The following is a 22,128-nucleotide window of genomic DNA, read 5'->3' as shown; positions in this document are numbered from 1 at the left end:
AATGCCCCCCAAACTCTCTGTCTTGTGCAACTAATGTGTGCTGAAAAAAAAGAAAAGAAAAAGACCGAATTAAGCACAGAGGTCCTTTAAGCCTAAATTATTTTCAAGAGGAAAGTTCCTAGGGGGCCACTTGTTTCTTAGTAACGAACCATTTCTAGGGTCAATATATCACTAGCTAGAAAATCGCATGGCTTTTTAAGTGGTCCCCAGGTGTGGGGAGGGTTCTGGTTAGGAATTCTATCTGAATCACTACTGCTGGTTCCCAACAATTCTGCAAATCTCCACTTGCAATCAGAGAGTGGCACAGAGAAAGTTCCACCCAGTGAGGCGAATTGCGTTTGGTAGCGACTATCACTCATCATTTTCTTTGACAGATTCTGCTCATGATTACAGACTGAAGAAACATTCCCCACCGGGTTGCCCTGTGAATTCACAAAAATAAAACCACCACCAAGAAACATTTCAAATGTGAGACAGCCATCTCTCTACTTCCAGGCTCAGGGTGGGGGGGAATGCACAGACTATAATGATGTTAATAAAATCCACGCGTGCATCTCACCCATTCAGATCACAGAAGACTAAAGAACAGATTTGAGGGGAGAAGACGGGAGGAGATTTTCTGGATTTTTTTTTCCTTTTCTACATGAAGATGGTCTCGTGTTAATCATTGAGGAACACGGTTTGTCTGTTCCAAGGCCAGTCAGCATCCCTCAAATATGATTAGTTGAAATCTTAGATGCTGTTGAAGTAAAGAACTTTTTTCTATTTATTTTCTTCAAGTAGTTTTACAAAGGAGCTGCCACTAAAACACTTTTGCCTTATCATGACAATCTTCCTTTGATGATTGTAGCAGTATTGTTTTAATTGTTACCCATTATACCCATATTGTAGTCTCTACACCTATTTTTTGTAATATTCTTTCAGTTGGGTTTGTCATTGTTGATTGATGGGTACTATATTTAGCGATGTTTAAAAAAAATAAAAGCAAATGATGGAACGAATGAAATGGATCCTAACAAAATGGACTTTTCTTGTCCATTTGAAAAATACAAGTATTCTTTCAGTGGTAAAATTGGACACCAGGAATCTGGACTTCTCCATAGACAAGATATGGGAACTGGAACGATCCAAGTCACATGCCAGAATTCCAGACTTTATGAGTGGAGGGGACCATCTGAAGTCTCCTCCTCCAGACATAGATAAGTCATGTCTGTGAGCAAGAGCACCACTGCCATGGCAAAATCTTCATAGAGATTTTCTCCACTTTGCAAGGAAGTAAAGAAAAAGGAAATAAACTAAGATTACTAGACTTCAACTTCTGAAAAGCTTTACAACTGTAAGGAAATAGATGATACTAAATACAATGCAGTATTTGCACATTAAAGTGTGCATGTCCATATGAGTGCATATGTCTGCATAGACTACCAACTTTGGTGCATATGTGCATAAGCTCAGGACCTCACACTCTTGCTTAGATTTTACATCTCAAGGCTGGTACTTTTCCACTTGAGCTACACCTCCACTTCCAACTTTTTGCTGGTTCACTGGAGGTGCCTCTCAGATTTGTCTGCCTGAACTCACTTTGACCAACTAAGATCTCAGCCTCCTGAGTAACTAAGATTACAAGTGCAATAATATATATGAGGAAACAGGTTTAATAAAAAATAACCAGTTCAAAATCAATTAGCATTCAACATCTTCTGAACAAAATCCAATCCCCCCCCCCCAAATGGATCCAATATTTACCCTTCTTTTATGATAGCACATTCCTAACACTGATGGAAATGCCCTCCATGTTTCTTTTGTCTGCAGAGGGAAGGGATGCATCACGCCCTGATTTTCCACTCAGTGTATGTTTCCAGAGCACATTCCAGGGACCATCACCTACATGATGAGATTCTTTGATCATTAGACTCAATCAAAGCAAACATGGTTTTAAATATGGCATCTATAGATAAAGCTCCAAACTTCCACTCCTTTTGCAGTAGAAGTAGAATATCTTCCACTTGGGCTGTTTTATATCTACTGAATGTGAATGTTGACATTAATGGCTTGGGTACTTAATGTACTTAAATGCCTTGCACCCCACCCCAAAACCGATGGCAATTAGTAAATAAACAACACTAATAAATAAGTAAACAATAAAATACTGCACAATCAACTTTGTGAAACAAATAAGCAAACTCCATATTAAGTAAAATGGACAGTAACTTGCCCCAGTAAGTTTTAAAGCTAAAGCATAAAGAATGCAAATGTATGTGAAATAAAAAGTCATGTAAGTGATTTAGCTGTACTATGGATAATTATCAAAAGATTAGAGTGTAAGAATGAAATGATTTCTTAAATCTCTCTGTCGGCAAATGATTGATGAAATACTGAAATAAAACCAAAGGCACTCAATTTAATCATTAGCTCTTGCTCACAAAGCGTGCCAGTCAAGAATGACCAATATCACAATCCCGAGCTAAGACTTGATTTTCTCTGGGACATGGTTAATTTATCTGCAGCCTCTCTTACTCCTGCTATTTCTTGTCATAAACTTGTGAACAAAGGAAGAGAAGTTCACATTTTCCAACTGGAGAATATCTTTCCATGGCTTAAAATTCATTGATTATGTTGATTTGATTTTTTTCTAGGCGAAAATTTAGGGAAAACTTTTGCATTTTATTTAAACTCTCAAAAATAATGCTAAAGCATAAAATTAAAGTAGCTTCTTAGGTAATCTCTGCATCTATATTTTATCATAATGCAATGAGAGGCAACAAAAAAAACCACTCTGATGACTTGGAGAATATAGTAAGCATATTACTACTAGAGAGGTGAAGATAGGAGGATCATAGTTCCAGACCAGCTTGCACAAAATTTATACCCATATTTACTTCAACAAAACAAGGTAGGTGTGGTAGTCATAGCTACTAGCTAGCAAGGCAGAGGTAGGGGGATTATGCCTTATGGCTGACCAGGGCAAAGGTGCAAGGCAGTATCAAAAAGCAAAAGGAGGTTAAAAGAAAGCCAAAGAGGGGCTTAGGGTGTGACTCAAGTGGTAGAATGCCTACCTAAAAGGGCAAGGCCTTGATTTCAAACCCTAGTATTGTCCTTCCAAAATATATAGAATAAGTATGTAGGAAGGTAGGAAGTACAGAAGGAAGGAAGGAAGGAAGGAAGGAAGGAAGGAAGGAAGGAAGGAAGGAAGGAAGGAAATTGATGATCGATAAGTAGCTATTGAGAATAGATGACAGAAAGATATTGATGACAGATGATAAGCAGATATTGAGGACAGATGACAGATCAAACATAAATACACACATGTACATACATATATAAATGATATAAAGTAAATTATCAGCCATGTGGCCTCATTTCATAAATATATATTTTCTGTTACATAATCCTCAGTTCTGGTTTTCCAAATCTCATCTTCATGTGCTCAGTCTATATTCTGAACTGAAGCTACATCTGAAATGAAGTAGATCACGTTGTTATTGTTTGTGGAAAATTTCCCCATGAAAAGCTGTTTCTTTAGATCATTACAAGCCAGAGGCTTGTTGTATTTTAATTCACAAATGTGTGATGCATCTTCTTTTTTTTTTATTTTTTTTTATTGTAATTAGTAAAAGGGTTACATGATATTTGCCAGAGAGAAGGTGCATTAATTCACATACATTGATACCCTTTCACATGTCTTGGTACTCATTTCCCTCCCCCCCCCATACCCCCCACCCATCTTGGTTTTCCCCCCTTCCCTATCAAATTTCAAATATCCAAATACAAATAAATTCAATATATCAGATAACAAAGTGAGATACTATACCAATATGAGATAACCAAGGGACAGCAAAGGAGATGAGAGACAACATAGTACATTAAGGACAACAATCATTCATTATATGGCTTTTGTTTCAATATCCTGGAGGTCCTTTCAATTAGCTTCACATTATATGGCCTTATGTATCAAGATTTTGCTCTATTGCAAATCTCTGCTAGTAGAGCCCAAGGTTTCTACTGATTATGACGAATGAGGGAAACCATTGAGCCTAAGTTCCTTTGAGTCTGGCTTATTTCACTTAATATGATTTTTTCTAAGTCTTTCCATTTCCTAACAAATGGGGCGATGTCATTCTTTCTGACAGCAGCATAGAATTCCATTGTGTACAAAGTGATGCATCTTCTTTTTTGCCTTAAAAACTCTTGGGAATATGGAAACATAAAGATTTATGAAATGCCCTGCAATCCTACCATTTTCTTGAGAAACGTCTAAGATTCCATCCTTTTTCCATGATGTCCAAAAATTAAAACCAAAGCCTACTCATACACAGCTATGACTTCTTCTCAGCCCCTAACCCAGTGGGTGTAAATTCCTTTTACTACAAAATTATACCATATACATAGAGATACACACACATATGTATATATAACCAGATATGTGTGTGTTTGGATATATATATATATATGTATATATATGTATGTATGTATCCAGATTGCTCAACCCGTTATTCCTGTTAACTTAGCTCTCTAGTTCTGAGCCCAGGTTGTGTTAGAATCACTGAAGCAGCTCTTAAATGTGATTGCTAGGCAGATATGTTCCCTTGGCTATTTGAATGGATTGGATATAATTTAAGCCCTATGTGTTAAACTGATTCGTGCAAGGATCTTTCATTCAGCCCAACTAGAGGAATACTACTGCTAGCTGTTCATTGAATACTGCTTTGATGAGATGGCACTCATGGCTCCTCATTGACACATTTTGAATCAACATTGCCTCTATTGTTCATTGCATGCACACGTCATCCCTGATGATGATAGGTCATTAGGTTATTCAAGCCAACCAACCCCATGGCTAGGATGTAAAGGCATTATATGACTGGATGTGTTTTGCATACAAATTGCTTCAAGGAATCATACTTTTAAAACATAATTAGCAGCCTAGGGAATAATAAACTATGGTAATTCCAAGCTCCAATACAGTCTCTTCAGGTCTTCATTTCCTGGGTCTGGGAAAGCTAAGTAAATGTGTAGCCCTTTGGGATTGTCTAGATCTGACAGTGACATATATTATTATTCAGCACCTTTGATGATTTACCGTATTAATTAAATGCTACAACGAAAGGACATTATATGCAAATGAGAATACATTTATGTTGTGATTTGTCTTCTCAACTTCCCATTAAGATGGGACAGAGGAAGTGAGTTTTGTTAGGTCCACATACATCCAGGAAACTACATTTCCCCTTAAGTAGAAGGAAGTGCCTCTACACAACTCTGAAATACTATTGGGTACCAATGATGACTCCTTAGCATTTGTACTGATGCCCTGAATTGTTGGGCTGAGAGAGCTCTTACGCTGTGTTCACTGAGACATTCACCTCATCTATGGCTTCATTGATTATAAGGTAAACAGCTCTATGTGCCATTGAGAGAAAGAAAAGTAAAAGTATCAGCTTGTTAAAATCCAGTTTGTTGTTGCTAAAAAAGTGCTGAGTATTACCAAAGAAAACAAACACCCCAAATACTGTGCAGTGGGAAATATATGCAAGCGTAAACTTTACGTTGTCCCATATACTTTGCCAATCTACAGATGCGAGGAATTAGGTTTAGAGAAGTGAAGGCTTTTCCTTGAGTTCACATAAAATCCAGAGCCTCATCTTTTGTCCACTGGAAAAGGAACAAACTTTATTTCCAAAGCAGTGCAATATGTGAAATTTGCATAGCTTACATGGTTCCTCAAAAGAACAACACTCAGCTTAACATTCTGAATTCCTAGAGAGCATTCTAGACCAGATGGATACCACTTTTTAAAAAAAATGTCAAAAATTAGGCTTTGCCTGAACAGAATACTAAGCATATATTCTTTCCCCATTTACATGAGTAACTGGATTGCATCAAGAATGTGAGAACTTTTGCGTGAGAAGAAGAGTTTAAGTCTTCTTAGGCCTTGCTTTTGAAATAAGAGACTGGGAAAAGGAGAGGTCGATTCACTTCTTTCAGGTCAGAGGAGCAATTCCTGGCAGAGACAAAACAACATTTTTATCTCAGGACCTGCTTTCTACAATGTCATTATTTATAGTGCAAATTATGAATTATGTACACATGAGAACTCAGTAACAAGGAAGTATTTGGACAAGGTACGAACACTACTGGAATTGATTCTTGGAAGATATTTGTCCCTGGTGATGAGACAGATACTCAGAGGAGAAAAACAAAAACCTCACAGCCACGACCATAGTTGGCCACACCTAGAGATATTATTTTGATTGTCAATGGTGGAAGAAGATGCTAATATCATCTAGTAAATAGTGACCATGGATGCTGATAAAATGTCTGTGAGGAATGGAATGTTTCCTGGTATGCAAAGACACTCATGCACAAGTAAGTGATCATCTGCCTCAAATGTCACTGATGCTGAGGTTGAGAAATCCATCACTCACCCAACATCCTCAAGAGATGAACAAATGCAGCTGCAGTGGGCTCACTTTCAATGTCACTCGTTCATTAAATATTCAGTGTGGATCTACTCATGTCAATCACTGTGATGCACAGGAGAAAAAGGGTAACGAATACACACAGGCGAGGTCTATCCTCGAGTGGCTTTCAGCCACACTGGAGGGTAGCAAGTAATACCATTAAAGTGAACATTATGGCACATGGCAGGTAAAGACACGTGTATCCATGGAAGCATCCAGAAGGTGAGCCTCTGACCAGGGGCGTTCATTCTATGGAACCAGGCATGAAACTTGTCATGATTTAACAACAGGTCCTCTATGTGTAGAGAAAGTTTTGTTGTTGCTGTTGTTTTCTGTGCTCTTCATGCTACTGAGAGCAGCAGCAGACTTGTCATGGAAAAACTTGAAGTAGAATATCTGCACTGAGAAAGTAACTCAGGGCCATTTAATAAGCAGCCTAACACGATGCAATGCAATGTGCCAAACTATTTTGAGGAAGACAGGAGGAGGAAAAAAGTGTGGGTCGAGAAGTGGAGACCTCAGAAGACCATGTAAACAGGATCATTTCCAGGATTTGGGGCGGATCGTTATTTTCAATCTCACAGTACCAATAAGTCCCCTGGAAGTGTGGATCAATAAGATAATAGCCACTGATTTTAGAGGAATCCACTGACGGAATGCACATGGAAAGAGACAGGCATCTTTGTAGACGGCCCGTGGCTGTGATTGGATGTGTCACCTCCTCTACTGGTACTGCTAGCCTCCTCCCCTTCCCTCTCACATTCCAATAACATTATTTATTTAAGTCTCAAAATATTTTTAGAGAAACTACTCACTCAACAGTGGCTGTGAATTTATTCATCATAAGGCCTCAGAATGAGCCAAATAAAGCAGCCCTGATTGTGGCATTTCAATAAGATGTGGCCTTTTGGAAAGACATTTTAAATTGCAAATGAGACTTTGCAGCATTAAAATGTGCGGGTTTGGTTTCTTTTTTTTGTAATTGTCTTAAGAGATGACATCAAATTAGAGCAAGAGATAAGTTCTGAGGTCCAATCTCAACTTTTCTTTGTAATGTAAATTTGATTGGGGGAGCAAAGGTACCACCTGAACATCGGTATCATCCATGATTGGAGAATGGGGATGGAGGAAATTCACTGGTTCAGGAAGAGGACAGCTAGCTAGCTCTCTTCCTTTCAGGCAGCACTTAGGTGGTAGAACAATGGAAACATGCAGTGTTTGAGGTATTTAATGAGCGTTTTGCCTGGGACCTGGCTGAATGAAACAGGGAGTTAGTCAAGTGTGTAGAGAGAGAAAATGGCGAAGTGAACCAGCACAGATTTTGCCGTTCTCCACAAACTCACTACCATCTCTGGCTTGGCCCCTTACTTGCGCTCTGCATAGGTAGGACTGTGGGAAAACTGCATTTAATCGCTTTCTTGTTCAGTCCTTGGGTTTTAAGTTAAAACTATAAGGCGTTAGAGAAAAGACGTTAAAAACAAAACGAGCAAACAAAATCCCTGAAAACAAGTCACTCCATAATAATTGTATCAAAGAGGCAAAGCCATTAGAGAGACATTGGTTTTGGCTGATACTTACATTTTTCTTCCTTTCGTGTTTATTTTTTCTGTGGGCTGTTTCCTGGATAATACTGGTCCTGTCCGGTGTAATAAAAGGACACACATGCAGATGTGGATGAGTTAAGCATGACTTCCCACCAAACTGTATCTTTCTTTTAGCAATTTTGACCTGAAGTTGTTTGAAGACTGAGTTGACCTATAATTTAAAACAACATAAATGTGTTTAAGAGAATTTCTGCTAGATTTTTCTCTTTTTTAACATCATTCAGCTCACCAAATTCCGTTGTTAATGACAAGGCATGATGGAAATATTTCCAATATTAGGTTGGAGAAATGTTCGTTACCCTAAAAGTTTAGTGTATATCTCCCAATTTCCCAAAGAGCTTGGGGCAGGGGTGTCATTTGTCCTACTGTCACATGGAGTGACAACAAATTAAAATATTAATAGCATGATAATTTTATTTTCAAGGAATTATATGGAAGAACATAGCAGCTGAGTATTTTCTAGTGTATACATTTGCTTCAAATTCGCACACTTAGGATTCAAATTCATCTATTTATGTAATATGTATGCGCATGTATATTTATATTCCTGGGTCGCCAAAATTCCTCCTACCAAATTGAATGATAGGGTTCCTTGTTTTCAGCAGAAGGTGAGGTGACCTGCTAATTTAAAATGGGAAAACAAAGAGTCATAGCCACCTGGGAAGTCTTTAGCAGAGAGTAATTGAATCTAGGCAGAGTAAGCAATTAATTCCATGGTATACCAAATTACTAAATCCTCCTTCTCTCTCTCTCTCTCTCTCTCTCTCTCTCTCTCTCTCTCTATATATATATATATATATATATACATATATATATATAATTTTTGTATGATTTGTAAACAAAATCCATGATAATCAGAAGTTTCCTTCTTATAAATTAAGCATATAGAACCACATCTGCTTGTTTAGTATAATGAATGTATTGACAGTTAAAACAATTGGCACAAGCATAAGCTAGTCCCATGAGTTAATTAAAGAAATACTTGGTTGGGGTGTGTGCTGGTATATGTCTGCAATCCTTGCATTTGGAAAGCAAAGGTATAGGGATGTAGAGTTAAAGGTAAATTCAAATCCAGCTTGGGATATAGAGTGGTGTCTCAAAACCAACACCACCAACAACAAAAGACAGATGTTGTAGGTTTATCACGTTTCAGGGAGTAAACTAAGGGTAACAGAACGTCACTTACTCAAAGTGGTAGAATACCAGCTGAACCAGCAAGCCATGCCAGCATTTGGGCAAGAGTTCAAACTCACACACTCACACACACACAAATAAAAGTGGAGGGAAGTGAACAGTCAAGTGGGAAGAGATTACAATACATTTCTCAAGTGGAAAACTGAGCAATCCGCTCTGTCCCAGTGATCTGATTTTAGTCTGTTTCTGGGAGTATATTTCACTTAATGATGCAACCACCCACAAAGAGGGCAGTCCAGGCTGAATTCTGATGAGATGTAGAGCTTAGCAAGAGTTGTATGGAGGGAAGTAGTTCGGGCCAGCATTTACTTAACCCCTCTTCCTCTGGATGGCTTTCTTCCCTTTCCTACTTCATTCTGGTTCTTTCTCCTAGGCTTATAAGCCAAGGTACTAATACTAGTGTTTTTTGGCTTTAAAAATATATGAAAGGTGGTGGAAAGTAACTCATTAAGTACTTAATCTTGTAATATATAGGAAATTATATGGACTCTATGCATGATATGGAATATAGAAGATAGATATAGATAATTGAGCTCTTCAGCTCAAGGCTACCACCCTACCCTTAAGCCACGCCCCACTTCCCATTTTCTTTCTTTTCATATATTTGTATTATAATTAATAGAAGGGTTACATTATATTCACCAGATAGAAGGTGCATTCCTTCACAAACATTGATACCCTTTCTCATGTCTTGGTCCCCATTTCCCTTCCCTCATCCCTGCCCCTTATCTTGTTTTTCCCTCTTCCCTATCCAATTTCAAATAACCAAATAATCATATATACAATATATCAGATAACAAGGTGAAATACTATAACAATATGAGATAACCAAGGGACAGCAAAAGAGATGAGAGATAACATAGTACATTAAGGACAACAATCACTCATTACATGGCTTTTGTTTTTATATCCTGGAGGTCCTTTCATTTAGTGTCATACTATATGGCCTTATGTATCTAGGTTTTGCTCTATTGTAAATCTCTGCTAGGAGAGCCCAAGGTTTCTACTGATTATGACAAGTGAGGGAAACCATTGAGCCTATGTTCCTTTGAGTCTGGCTTCACTTAATATGATTTTTTTCTAAATCTTTCCATTTTCTTATGAATTGGGTGATGTTGTTCTTTCTGACTGCAGCATAGAACTCCATTGTGTATAAATACCACATCTTGTTGATTCACTCATCGACTGAGGGACATCTGGGTTGGTTCCGTATCTTTGCTATGGTAAATAGTGCTGCAATGAACATGGTTGTGCTAGTGGATTTAGTATGTCTTTGTTTCTGGACAATTGGGTAAATGCCTAATAGTGGAATTGCTGGGTCATAGGGGAGTTCTATGTTTAGTCCTTTGAGGAACTGCCATACTGCTTTCCATAGTGGTTGAAGGAGTTTGCACTCCCACCAACAGTGTAGTAGTGATCCCTCCTGGCCACATCCCCACCAGCATCTGTTGTTAGTAGATTTCTTGATCAGGTGGAATCTTAGAGTTGTTTTGATTTGCATTTCTTTTATGGCCAGAGATGTTGAGCATTTCTTCATGTGCCTATAGGCCATTCTTATTTCTTCTTCAGAGAAGACTCTAAGTCTTTGGCCCATCTTTTGATGGGATGGTTGTTTCTTGGAGATTAGTTCGGGAATGATTCAATTTTTTGAGCTGTTGATATATTTTAGATATGAGGCCTTTGTCTGTTGTATGGTTGGTGAAGATCTTCTCCCACTCTGTAGGCTTTCTAGTTAGTTTGCTAGCTATATCTTTTGCCATACAGAAGCTCTGCAGTTTAATGCAGTCCTACTTATCCAGACATTCTCTGATTTGTTGTGTTTTTGGGTCTTTATTAAGAAAGTTTCAACCTGTGCCAAGGAGACCTAGTGTATCTCCTATTCCTTCTTGTAAAGTTTTCGCACTTCCCATTTTCTAGAGGTTAATTGGAGATAAGAGTCTCCTGTCTTTTTGTTCCCCAGGCTGGTTTTGAACCTTGATCCTCAGATCTCAGCCTCCTGAGTAGCTAGGATTACAGGCCTGAGCCACCGTGCTTGGAAATGTCATTTTCTCTAAAGACTCAAGCATGTCCTTAAAATGGAAGTAAGAGAAATACCTATCTTCTGGGATTAACTCAGCCAATATCTTCAGTGCTTAGAACATAGTCCAGAGTACAGTAAGTACCAGTCAGTGTCAGGTTCTCCTACCCGAGCAGGCGTCTGTTACAAAAGAGATATAGAATATAGATATAGATATAGATACAAAGAAGAAGAAAAATGATGGCCTTGTGAAGCTGAGCACCCGGGATCCTCACTGGCTTACAGCAGGAGGACCCCAAGGAGCATGCTCAGCCAGTGACCGGTATGTGGGAAGGCCTCAGAGTCAGACAAAGGCAGTGAAGAGAGCTGGAAGTATCACACAACGACTGACACATGGCTGTTCTTCATCCAGCAACTGAGGAAAAACACAGAAACAATTATGAGAGGAAAACAGTCTGAAAGGGGCTGAAATCCTGTTATCACTTTTTGCCAATGGAACCTGAGTGAACTAGGAAGAGAGAGTTTTGAACTGGGAGAAGTGATTGCCTTGAATTGGTTTATATTTCTCATCATTCTGTGAATGCCCCATTTCCACTGGTGGGGGAGAGGGGGAGTCTATAATAAACGGTAGGAATCTTTCCAAGAATTGCTTTTGTTTCAAGTATGGACAGGATGGAAGTCTGTTCCTGCTACAAAATATAAACAACCCTTAGATTTCACATTATTTAGCTCTTACTAACACAACCTATCTCCTTCCCTTTTCTCTTCAGTTTCTCTGAGCTTTGGAAAACTCCACCATGTAGGACTCAGGGCTGTCACCATAAAGCTTGTAAAGATGAATAGACCAAACCTCCAGAATCCACCCATTTTCCCTGAATTAAGTGCTTCGCAGATGAGAATTCTGAATTGTCTCTGCATGGAAAAAATGTAGTTTGGGATCACTGTGTTTCACTGCTATCCAGTAAATGTTTACTATGAGTCAGGAGACATTTCTTATTTTTCTTTCAAGTCACTAGTCAGTGATGTTGGGCATCCAGATTCCCTTTAGGAACATCCCTTTTGGGGACTTAGCGATGTGTCCCCAAATATTTAGACTTAGAAAAGAGAGATTCCAGTTTCAGTGTATACAGAAACTGAGGCCCAGGTAAGCTCAGTGACTATGGTGTGTGCGTGTGTGTGCGCGCGCGCGCGTGTGCATGTGTACTACTAGTTACTACTTTGTTATTTACCATCTTTTTTTTTTGTGTGTGTGTGGAGGGGGAGGTCATGGGGCTTGAACTCTGGGCCTGAGTGCTGTCCCTGAACTCTTGGCTCAAGGCTACCACCCCACCTCTGGAGCCACAGCCCCACTTCCCTTTTTCTGGTGATTAATAGGAGATAAAAGCGCCTCATGGTCTTTAGTGCCCAGGCTGGCTCTGCACTACAATCCTCAGATCTCAGCCTCCTGAGTAGCTACGATTACAGGTGTGAGCCACCACACCCAGCTATTTACCATCATTTTTAAAATAAGGGAATCCCAAGTGGTTCTGAAATAAGGACACTGGGTCTAGCCAGCGCCATCTTGACTACCTGGTGGATAAGGAGAATTGAGTTTAACTGGCGCCATCTTGTCTTCATGGTGGAGGCAGTGAAGTGATGGATATGCCTGAATTCCTAGAGGCGGGGGCAGGGTCCTGGATACTAGATTACTGGACCTGTTAGTCCTGTGCTTTGAACCTGGAAGACTCTGGAGTTTCCTAGGACCCTACCTCCTGCCCCTGCCTCCTGCCTCCTGACTCTTGCCCCCTGCCTCTGCCTCCTGCCCCTGTTTTGGCCCAGATGAGCTCAGGCTGGGGAGGCCACACCTCATGTCTCCTGGCTCTCCTCCAGTTCCTTTCTTTCCTCTCTTGCTCCCAGGGCTCCATTTCCTAACACTGGGAAGTGTAAGGTCTTTGGGACCTGCAGTCACCAGCTTTCTAATAAAGATTCCCAATTTGACCTCTCAACGTGGTGGCTTCTCTGATGGTCACGACTGAGTGCCCGTACAGCAGTTCCAGTCTAGAGCTTAAACACACACTGGGGGTGCATCATTCCAGGTGACCTAAAATGCAGCAGGGCAAGCTCTCAGGTACCCCAGTGAGGTGCAAAAAACTCTCAGGTCACAGTGGGGTGCAGCATGCTATTTCTAGAAACACATTCCAGAGTAATTAGCTGCAAATATGAAGCACATCACAACCTCCAGAAGAGGCTGGAGCTGGGGCTAGCTATATTTTCTTGAGGGCTTGATTTCCTGGAAACAACCAAGAATGAGAAACCACCAAGATTTGAGTGAAGAGTGACTGGATTTCAAAGCCTGATGGGAGTGCGGGGGCATCTGGTTTAGATTTTGTTCTGTAGGGGGATTCGGTTTGATTCTCAGATTCACAGCCAATACACTTTACTGCAGAAGGGGAGTTTTGCCCGCTGTGGAGGATTTCAGGGTTTTACTGGAGTTTCGTGCAAGTCAATGTTGTGGGTGGAGGAGGTTAATGCCTGTCACAGTCTGGGTGTCTAGAAATGACTTCCTTCACAGCATGTACATTTGAAGAATAAAGAGGTCTTTATACTTAGGAGAAGCTTAATGAGAATTACAATGGCCTATAGATGCTTACAGTGGCATTTAAATAACCCATAACCCCTGTGTTTATCATGAGGGGAAACCTTCCCATATTGAGGGATTTCAAATATTCTCCAACAAACTTTATAGTTGCCCCAGCTGTTTTTCAATGTATTTCCTCTTCTCCATGTATTGCAATTTATGAATGGCAGGATAGGTGTTGCTATAGAAATGGCCTCTGATTTGCCTGTGGCTTGAGCATGCAAAACACTTAGAAGCATAAATCGCTATCCCACCTGAGCTCTTCCGCTCAAGGCTACCACCCTACCCCTTGAGCCACAGAGCCACTTCTGGTTTTCTTGTAGGTTAGCGATAACAGTCTCACGAATCCTCACATCTCAGCTCCTGAGTAGCTAGGATTACAGACGAGAGCCACAGTGCCTGGCTTGTCAGTCTACTTTCTACCCCTAGTAAAACTATGGAGTCAGCCTAGGTGTTCACCAACCCAGAAATGGATGAAGAAAATGTGACACACATGCACAAGGGAGTATTACTCAGCTAGAAAGAAGAATGATGCTAAGTTATCTACTACAGGAAAAATGAATGAAATGGGATACCAGCTTGTTAATTGAAATAAGCCAGTCTGAGAAAATGTAATATCCCACAGCCTCTCTGTATGTGTGGAATGCAGGCCTGCAAACAGACATGAATGTAAAATGAGGACTCTGGGGTAGTGCAGTCAGTGTCTACTGTCTGAAGAGAGAGATTTGAAGGGAGAGATTACTTTCTATGCCTAGATCAAAAGAGAACCATGAAACCTGTTAAAAAGAAAGTTAAGAACATTGTATGCATGTACAGAAATATCACAATGAAACCTCTTTGCATAATTAATATAGTGTTTTTTTTAAAAAGCAACTGTTAAGGTCCGTGATCAAAGGAACGAGTCTGACACAAAAGCGGAATTTGGAAGTTTATTTCGCGCCTAGCATCAAGAATCATACTGACGGGTCAGGGCCGCCTCTAAGATATGAGTGAGAGGGCGACCTGCCTGATCTAACAGGCTACTTTTATAGGCCCCAGCCATGTGGTTGGGCTGGCCATATACAGGTGGCCAATGGAATTCATCATGGTTGATTGATGGCTGGGGCAACCACTGACACCTTTGCTGTTTGAACTGACCTATCATCTCGGTGGGCTTCTGGAGCACTGTTCTGATGACAAAGGAAGGGGAGGGAATTCCCTGGCAGGCCAAGGGGGGGTGGGGTGGGGGGGAATTCTGGTAACTCCACCTGGTTTAGCTGCTCTTGTAATCTGAGTTGTTATCAGAGATTCTGCAGCCCCCACCTCAGGTCAAGTCCTCCTTTGTCATAAATATGGGAAATGCCTAGAGTGGATGGATTTTGGGGAAGTCAAGAAAGGGGTCCCTTCAGCAACAACAAATTTATGGTTCAAATGGGTTAAGTAAACATATACATGATATAACACATATAAATTTCACTGAAAGGTAAAGCAAAATATTACATCTGCCTTGTTGGGGTATGTATTTTTCCTTCAGAGCAGCTTGAACTTCTTCTTAAGTATGTCATTTGGAGGTCATGGCTGTTTGTACTTGCCCAGTGTCCTCAACTCCAGACAGGAGCAGTAGCAGCATCCCAGCTGAGTTAGAAGTGTCCTTGCCACGCGCAGAAAGGCAAGGCAGGCACTTTGGTCACAGGTTCCGTTCTCTGGGTAATTAAACCAAACCATCCATTGAGAACTTCCTGCAGTGGACTCTCCACACAGCTAAATTAAATTAGCTTGCTGCATGAGTCAGCAGTCGTGATTAACATTAGAGGGAAAATCAAGCAGAGAATCTATGACACAGGAGAAGGGAAATCGGTGGCTGAGAAAACCACAGGGGATGAGGGGAATCTCAGATTGAGAGACAATAGATTGCAACTATTTCTGGAACTCACTTTTGTCTTGCATGGATGTGCTAGGCTGTATCGAAGGCTCAGAGGTTTGCTGAACTAATAGATTGGATTGTTTAGATTAATTCAATGGGAAAAGAGTATGATCAAGCAGAGATGTTTTGAAAGTATTTGGAAAGTATGCATTTATCTTCCTGGAGTTGTAATTTGGTTGTAGCAGATTTTAAGTCTAATGTGAAAGCAAATGGGCTTTTCTATTCTTTGAACGTTTTCTCAGATCACACACACACACGCGCGCACACACACACACACACACACACACACACACACACACACACACACACGATTTACTGTTTGACCGCCTCAATGTTATGAGACTATTAGATCATCACAACATTGATGTTTGGAGTAAAAAGCCAATTTCAAATGGAAGAGACATAGGAAGGATGTAAGTATATAAAAAAGGGCACTTCTCTATCCTTTGGTCTGTTTTTATAGGTAGGAGGCGATAGAAGCTGCTTTAGAGCCTACTGAAGAGGGCTGGTTGCGGTGACACACACCTGTAATCCTAGGTACTCAGGGTGTGGAGGGTGGAGGAGCACAGTTTAGGGGTTAGCTTTGCAAAAGCACAAGACCCTATCTGTAAAACTAATGAATGAGGTGGCTTGAGTGGTTTAAGGCCTTGAATTCAAATCTATCTATTCTGTTTAAAAAAGAAAGAAGGAAGGAATCTAAGGGAGAGAGGATTTGCTGCACACCCAAATTGTTACCTACCCAATCTAACCAGTATTTGAAGACCTGTAGCATTTGTGTTCTCACTTTCAGGCTTCTATACTGCAGTTTAATTGTTGCCAACCCTTCTGTAGCTCTTTTTTCATATACTTTTATTGTAATTAATAGAAGGGTTACATTATATTCACCAGATAGAGGGTGCATTACTTCACAGACATTGACACCCTTTCTCATGTCTTGGTCCCCATTTCTCTCCCCCCACCCCTCATCCTTTTTCCCCCTTCCCTATCCTATTTCAAACAACCAAATAAGCATATATACATTATATCAGATAACAAGGTGAAATACTGTAACAATATGAGATAACCAAGGGACTGCAAAAGAGATGAGAGATAACATAGTACATTAAGGACCACAATCACTCATTATATCCTGGAGGTCCTTTCATTTAGTGTCATACTATATGGCCCTGGGTATCTAGGTTTTGTTCTATTGTAAATCTCTCTTAGAAGCGCCCAAGGTTTCTACTGATTATGACAAATGAGGGAAACCATTGAGCCTATGTTCCTTTGAGGCTGGCTTACTGTAGCTCTTTAAGTCATCTAATTTTCTATCTTACTTGTGGTTCTCTGTGTGAACTTTCATTTGTGGGAGATGCTATCTTACCTCTGCCTTCCTGGAGCAAAACCTTGTTCCTAAAATTGCCACACACACACACAGCTCTCCTGATTCTCTTAGGACAGCACCTCATATTGCACTTTTATGAACTTGGCAAATTAAATTATTACTAAATGGCAAGAAACTTTTTTTATCACATCCCTGTTTCCACTTTTTGCTAAATACTTCTCTAATCTTTCTCCTATACAGCTTGAAGTGTCATGTTTTAATCAACTTTTGTCTGTGCCTTCCTTTCCATTTCTAGAACATTGCCTTCTAATATCTGAGCACAGATATTTCTCTCTTTAGAAAACAATGCTGCCAGCACTTAAAGTTCTCAGAGAGTGCTTCTGATTGATTCTAGACATTTAATGTGAGATCTAAGTATCATTTATAAAGCTAGATTAGGTTATAATATGCCCACAAAGATATTTAATTATTACTTGGAGATATGCCTGTAAATATTGGGTTCTTTCAAGTGAGAAGTGCTTAAATATTTGTAGTGTAGTGCTCAATTTTTTTTCTCTCGGTCTAGAAGACTAGAGACACACTCAGTGAAGTAAAATAAGGCTTCATGGTAAGGAAATTAAATAGGTCAACTATCTACGAGGATCTAGGTTAGGGGGCTGTCCAGAGGTGACACCCCAGATTTTAGGACGGAGCCTCTTGTACCTCTGATGAAAGTCTGGGTTTTCCTACTACTCTAAGGTTACCTGGAAGAGGGTACCTGTTCTTCCACTGGCCTGCAAAATCTCATTCCTATCACCTGAAGGAATTGCCCTGAACCTGCAGATTTAACATCTTCCGGGAACCCAGTGGTGCTGGAAAAAATGCCCCTGGGGTCCTCTCAAGCAATGGACTTAGCAAGTGTTATTCTGTTTCATTCCCAGGATGCACTGCTGTAATATCTGCTATTAGGATTCCCCACATAGTACTGGTTGCATATATCTTTCTTCCCTTCCTTCCTTCCTCTTTCATTCTCTCTTTTAAATTACCTTTAAGTAGTTGTTAAAAGAAGTTGCCCTTTGATGAATACATTTTTACTACCTATCCTGATGAATAAATCACTAGTAAGCATATCACTGTATTAATACAGCTTTCCTTCTTTCCCTCCCTAAACCTCTCTCCACAAGTTTTCTTCTTCCCTTTCACACACAGACCTGAAGCACGTGGACCCACCACCACTCTCTCCATTCACCCCCACTCACGTGAGGATCGCCCTGACCACACTTGAGTTTACATTCCTCTCAGATTTTATCCATTTTAAGGGTTTTTAACTATACCTTCATTGTGTCTAGTTTGAAAAAGAACAAGACAGAGTCACAGCGTGGCCCTTACTGGTTCATTTTGAGAGGTGCTTCCACAGGGAAAATAATAAATGAGATTAGAAATTTATTTCCTTGGCTTTTAGTAGTGTTTATTTGTGGGACTTACCTACTTGTAGGTTTAACAGTCTCGTTGAACTCCACTCTTCTGCCAATTTTGATCTCCTCCTCTAGGACTTTGCATATTTCAATTGGCATTATTTCCAGGTGTAGGTCCAGTCGTTTTCATATCTCATCTTTGCATTTTTAAATTTTCTTGAGTTGTACAAAGGAGTTTCCATTTGACAAATCAGTTTATGATTATAGTGTGTCTTGATAAATATCACATTACTCTCACCCATCACTCTCAACCCACCTTTGCCCATCCTTTGATTAATTTTGTAGGATACACATTAAATTCTATTATATGTTTTTCCCAGGGGTGCTACTTTAAGTCTTTGTTCCACAAAGTCCTAGTTTATTAAATCCTGACTATTTACACTAAAAGGAAGGTTTGTTTCTGTGGCAGGCAGACAGTCAGGCAGAAGTGGATCACCGGCATGTGATTGGATTTAAGTTAGCGTCTTAGTGTGCTGAGTTCTGATTTCTGACAAGCCTTTTGTGAAGAGAGAGTGCAGGGACCCAACAAGAAATCTGATTGGTTGATTTTGGCTAAATCGGATTGGTTGATCATGGCTCATCTTTCTGAGTGAATATAAATTTCATTCTTGCTCTTTCACCGTATTCTATAAGCCTGTGGTAACATCTGCTCTTTTCTGTCTCTTAGCAACAGCTCTCAAGATCAGCATGACCTTGAGTTGACAAATGAGATGAAATAGCAGAATCACCTATTGGTTGATTTCTGTCTCTGTCTCTGTCTTTGTCTCTTCTTCTTCCTCTCCTCAAATCTTAGTCTACTAAACCCCCTGCCTTGAAGGCAGCTTTCCAGTGTCTTCAGAAAGGGGTGGGTGTGTGTGTGTGTGTGTGTGTGTGTGTGTGTGTGTGTGTGTGTGTGTGTGTGTGTGTGTGTGTGTGTGTGTGTGTGTGTGTGTGTGTGTGTGTGTGTGGTCTCTGCCTATAGTTCTTAGGTAGAAGTTGGTCTGACACAGGCTATTCTGCTTTTATCCTAAGTTGAACTTATATCCTCGGGTTTTAAAGGCTAAACGAGACTTGGCATGCAAGATCTTGATGTCTGGTCTTCCTAAATCTTCCTTTCCTTTTCCTAAACCTGGTTCCATCCCAGACATGACATGGGCCGGCCGAGTTCATTTGACCCGAGTGCTCTGGCTCGAACGCCCCTCGATGTTGACTCACAGATCAACAAGGTGATGATATCGTGCCCTTTGCAAGCATTGTTTGCTGACAATTAAACATTATTTGTTGAATGCGAAAACATTTTTCTTCCAAATGTGGATAGTGAAGATAATAATCATTTTGAATGAGAGTCAGTAAAGCTTGCAAAGCAAGAGAACAGATAAAGCATTATGAGATTGTAAGAAGATCAGAACAAATGAGTAAATAGAATCCCAGTAATGTTTCCAGAGAATATATTAACTCGTCTGCAGGGAGAAATGGGGGTGATTGCATAGAGCCAAGGGCATGCCAACCCCAATAAATAAACAGACAAGTAAATAAATATTTTTTAAAAAGCAAGGAAAACAAAAGCAAAACCATTCCAGTGTGATGCAGATACTGAATTTAGCCGAGGTTGACTTTATTGAGAAATGCTCTTGAATCTGGAGCCTTGGGGGAAAAAAGCCACAAGTGAAATTTGAGACTATCACTATCCTTGTTCTAATTGTGGAGATGTCAAGAATATGGCATTAATCTGTCCTGCACTTATCCACCAGCTCATATCTCTTCCCAAGTTTTACAGACAGGTGAATAATGAAATTGGCAAATGAAGAACTGGAGACAGATGACAGTTCCTGAGTCAAATGGCACAGCTCAAGCAACCAGAAGACAGAATGTCAAAACTGATCTCATCTCATGTCCAGACCCACAAGGTACATACTAATCCTTTTATGGAACAATACAATAAAAGAGTGTTCTAATACATGAAGAATAATGAGGTAGAAGCTTCCAATGTACTCTGATTAGGAAGTTCAAATTATAAAGCAGTCATCACTTAGAAAAATGTTGAAAAAAGAGATTAGTTTTGGATAACGAGAAGGCAGAGGCTGTAAGATGTGAAGAGAAGCTTGGAAACCTTGATGATTACATCTGATTGTTAATAAATCACTGCCAACTACAAGAGGCAAACATAAGGGATATTCAACACCCAGTATCACAGACATGTACACAAATGTACATTGCATTACAAATGGACATAGTCATGTAACTATTATCTTGGTAAAGAAATAGGATAGCTTCAGAGAATCAAAACATTTAGTCCACAATAACTACCACAGAGATGACTAATTCCATTGCATTTCCATATTTTATAAATGTCCTAACATGGCAAACTCGCATTTGTGTTTAACCACTGCAGCTCAACATTAAACTTAAGAGATTATTCAGGTTGGTCAAAGAGCATAATTTATTTGTGCTTTTTATATGATTCCATCATATGACTATATATCACTAAATATTGTTTACAGATATTTTGAGGCTTGTGTTGTAATTACTGCTACCATAAATGATTATATATTAAAATGATCTACATATCTATGTCTCTATATACATACCTATGTATCAGGCTGTGTATATATATATGTAAGCAGTATGTATGTATGTATGTATGTATGTATCTATCTATCCATCTATCTATCTATCTATCTGTATTGATAGATGGATTGCTGGGCCCTGGGAATCTGTGTTGATTCTCATGTCGCACAGAGGGAGGTCCAGTGTTTTCCTCTCCACTCTCCTTCCACCAGCAGAACCCTCAGCTACATTCTCCCATATGACCTCTATCTCATTACCATCTTTTTAATTTCAGCCACTCTGGTTGCTGTGCAATGTGCATGTTGGGATAACTCATGATGCTATTGTCTCATCTTCTGATTTATCAATTGGCTGGTCCTAATGCTATCATTTGGAAATGGTGGCTGGTTAGTGTCTTGGATCTAATCTGGCTATGAATCTCCATCATTTCAGATTGCAGATAACTTCTGATTCCACCTCTGTCTTTCTAATCTCTTCTTGTGCCTTTTAATGATCAAGCATTCCTAGTAATCTTGTTCCTCATAAACAACCCTTATAGGATTACTACTTTTTCATCTGAGACTGCCTCACCTACTCCAAAATCATGAATGATGCTTTGTGGGGTTCAGATGTCCATGGGAAATTGCTTTCTCTCTCTTATTATTCCTCTTGATATAAACCACACTTTTCAGCTTCTTTCCAACAGAACCCCGAATAGGAGTCATTGTTGGTTCTTATTTTCATCTCTGCAGTGTTGTTTTGTTTGGATCTATTTCGTTATTCATTTCATTTTAAAAATTAAAGGTGGTTGCCTTGGAATGAAAATGCCACAATGCCATATTCCCCTGGGGAGATTGGTTTTAAGTTGGAGCATGTAGTTTGCTTGGAATATCACCTTAAGCAAACAGGGAAAGCAAATATTCAAGAGTAAGTAGAAGGTTCTTGATAGACTTGGTCTTCTTTTAAAAAAAAAAATAATTCTTATTCTGCGTTAGAGGTTGTGTCTCAGGAACTCTTCCTTCCCAAGG

The 22,128-nt window shown here is 39.8% G+C and overlaps 1 long non-coding RNA gene across 4 annotated transcripts in view; it reads left to right on the top strand.

Annotated features, from left to right (window-relative positions):
- LOC150046842 (uncharacterized) overlaps positions 1–22,128 on the top strand; it is a 343,930-nt gene that overhangs the window by 130,406 nt on the left and 191,396 nt on the right. For 3 of the 4 annotated variants that reach the window (XR_016539478.1, XR_016539479.1, XR_016539477.1), the window contains exon 2: positions 20,323–20,460. This is a non-coding gene — a long non-coding RNA (uncharacterized LOC150046842). Of the gene's footprint in view, positions 1–16,263; positions 16,334–20,322; positions 20,461–22,128 lie in introns of those variants that run through there. The other variant, XR_016539480.1, reaches the window with a different exon arrangement.

Source organism: Megascapheus bottae, chromosome 24, assembly GCF_031878675.1.
Source record: "Megascapheus bottae isolate mThoBot1 chromosome 24, mThoBot2.hap1, whole genome shotgun sequence".
Classification (NCBI taxonomy): Eukaryota; Metazoa; Chordata; class Mammalia; order Rodentia; family Geomyidae; genus Megascapheus; species Megascapheus bottae.
This window is presented reverse-complemented; position numbering and strand designations above follow the sequence as displayed.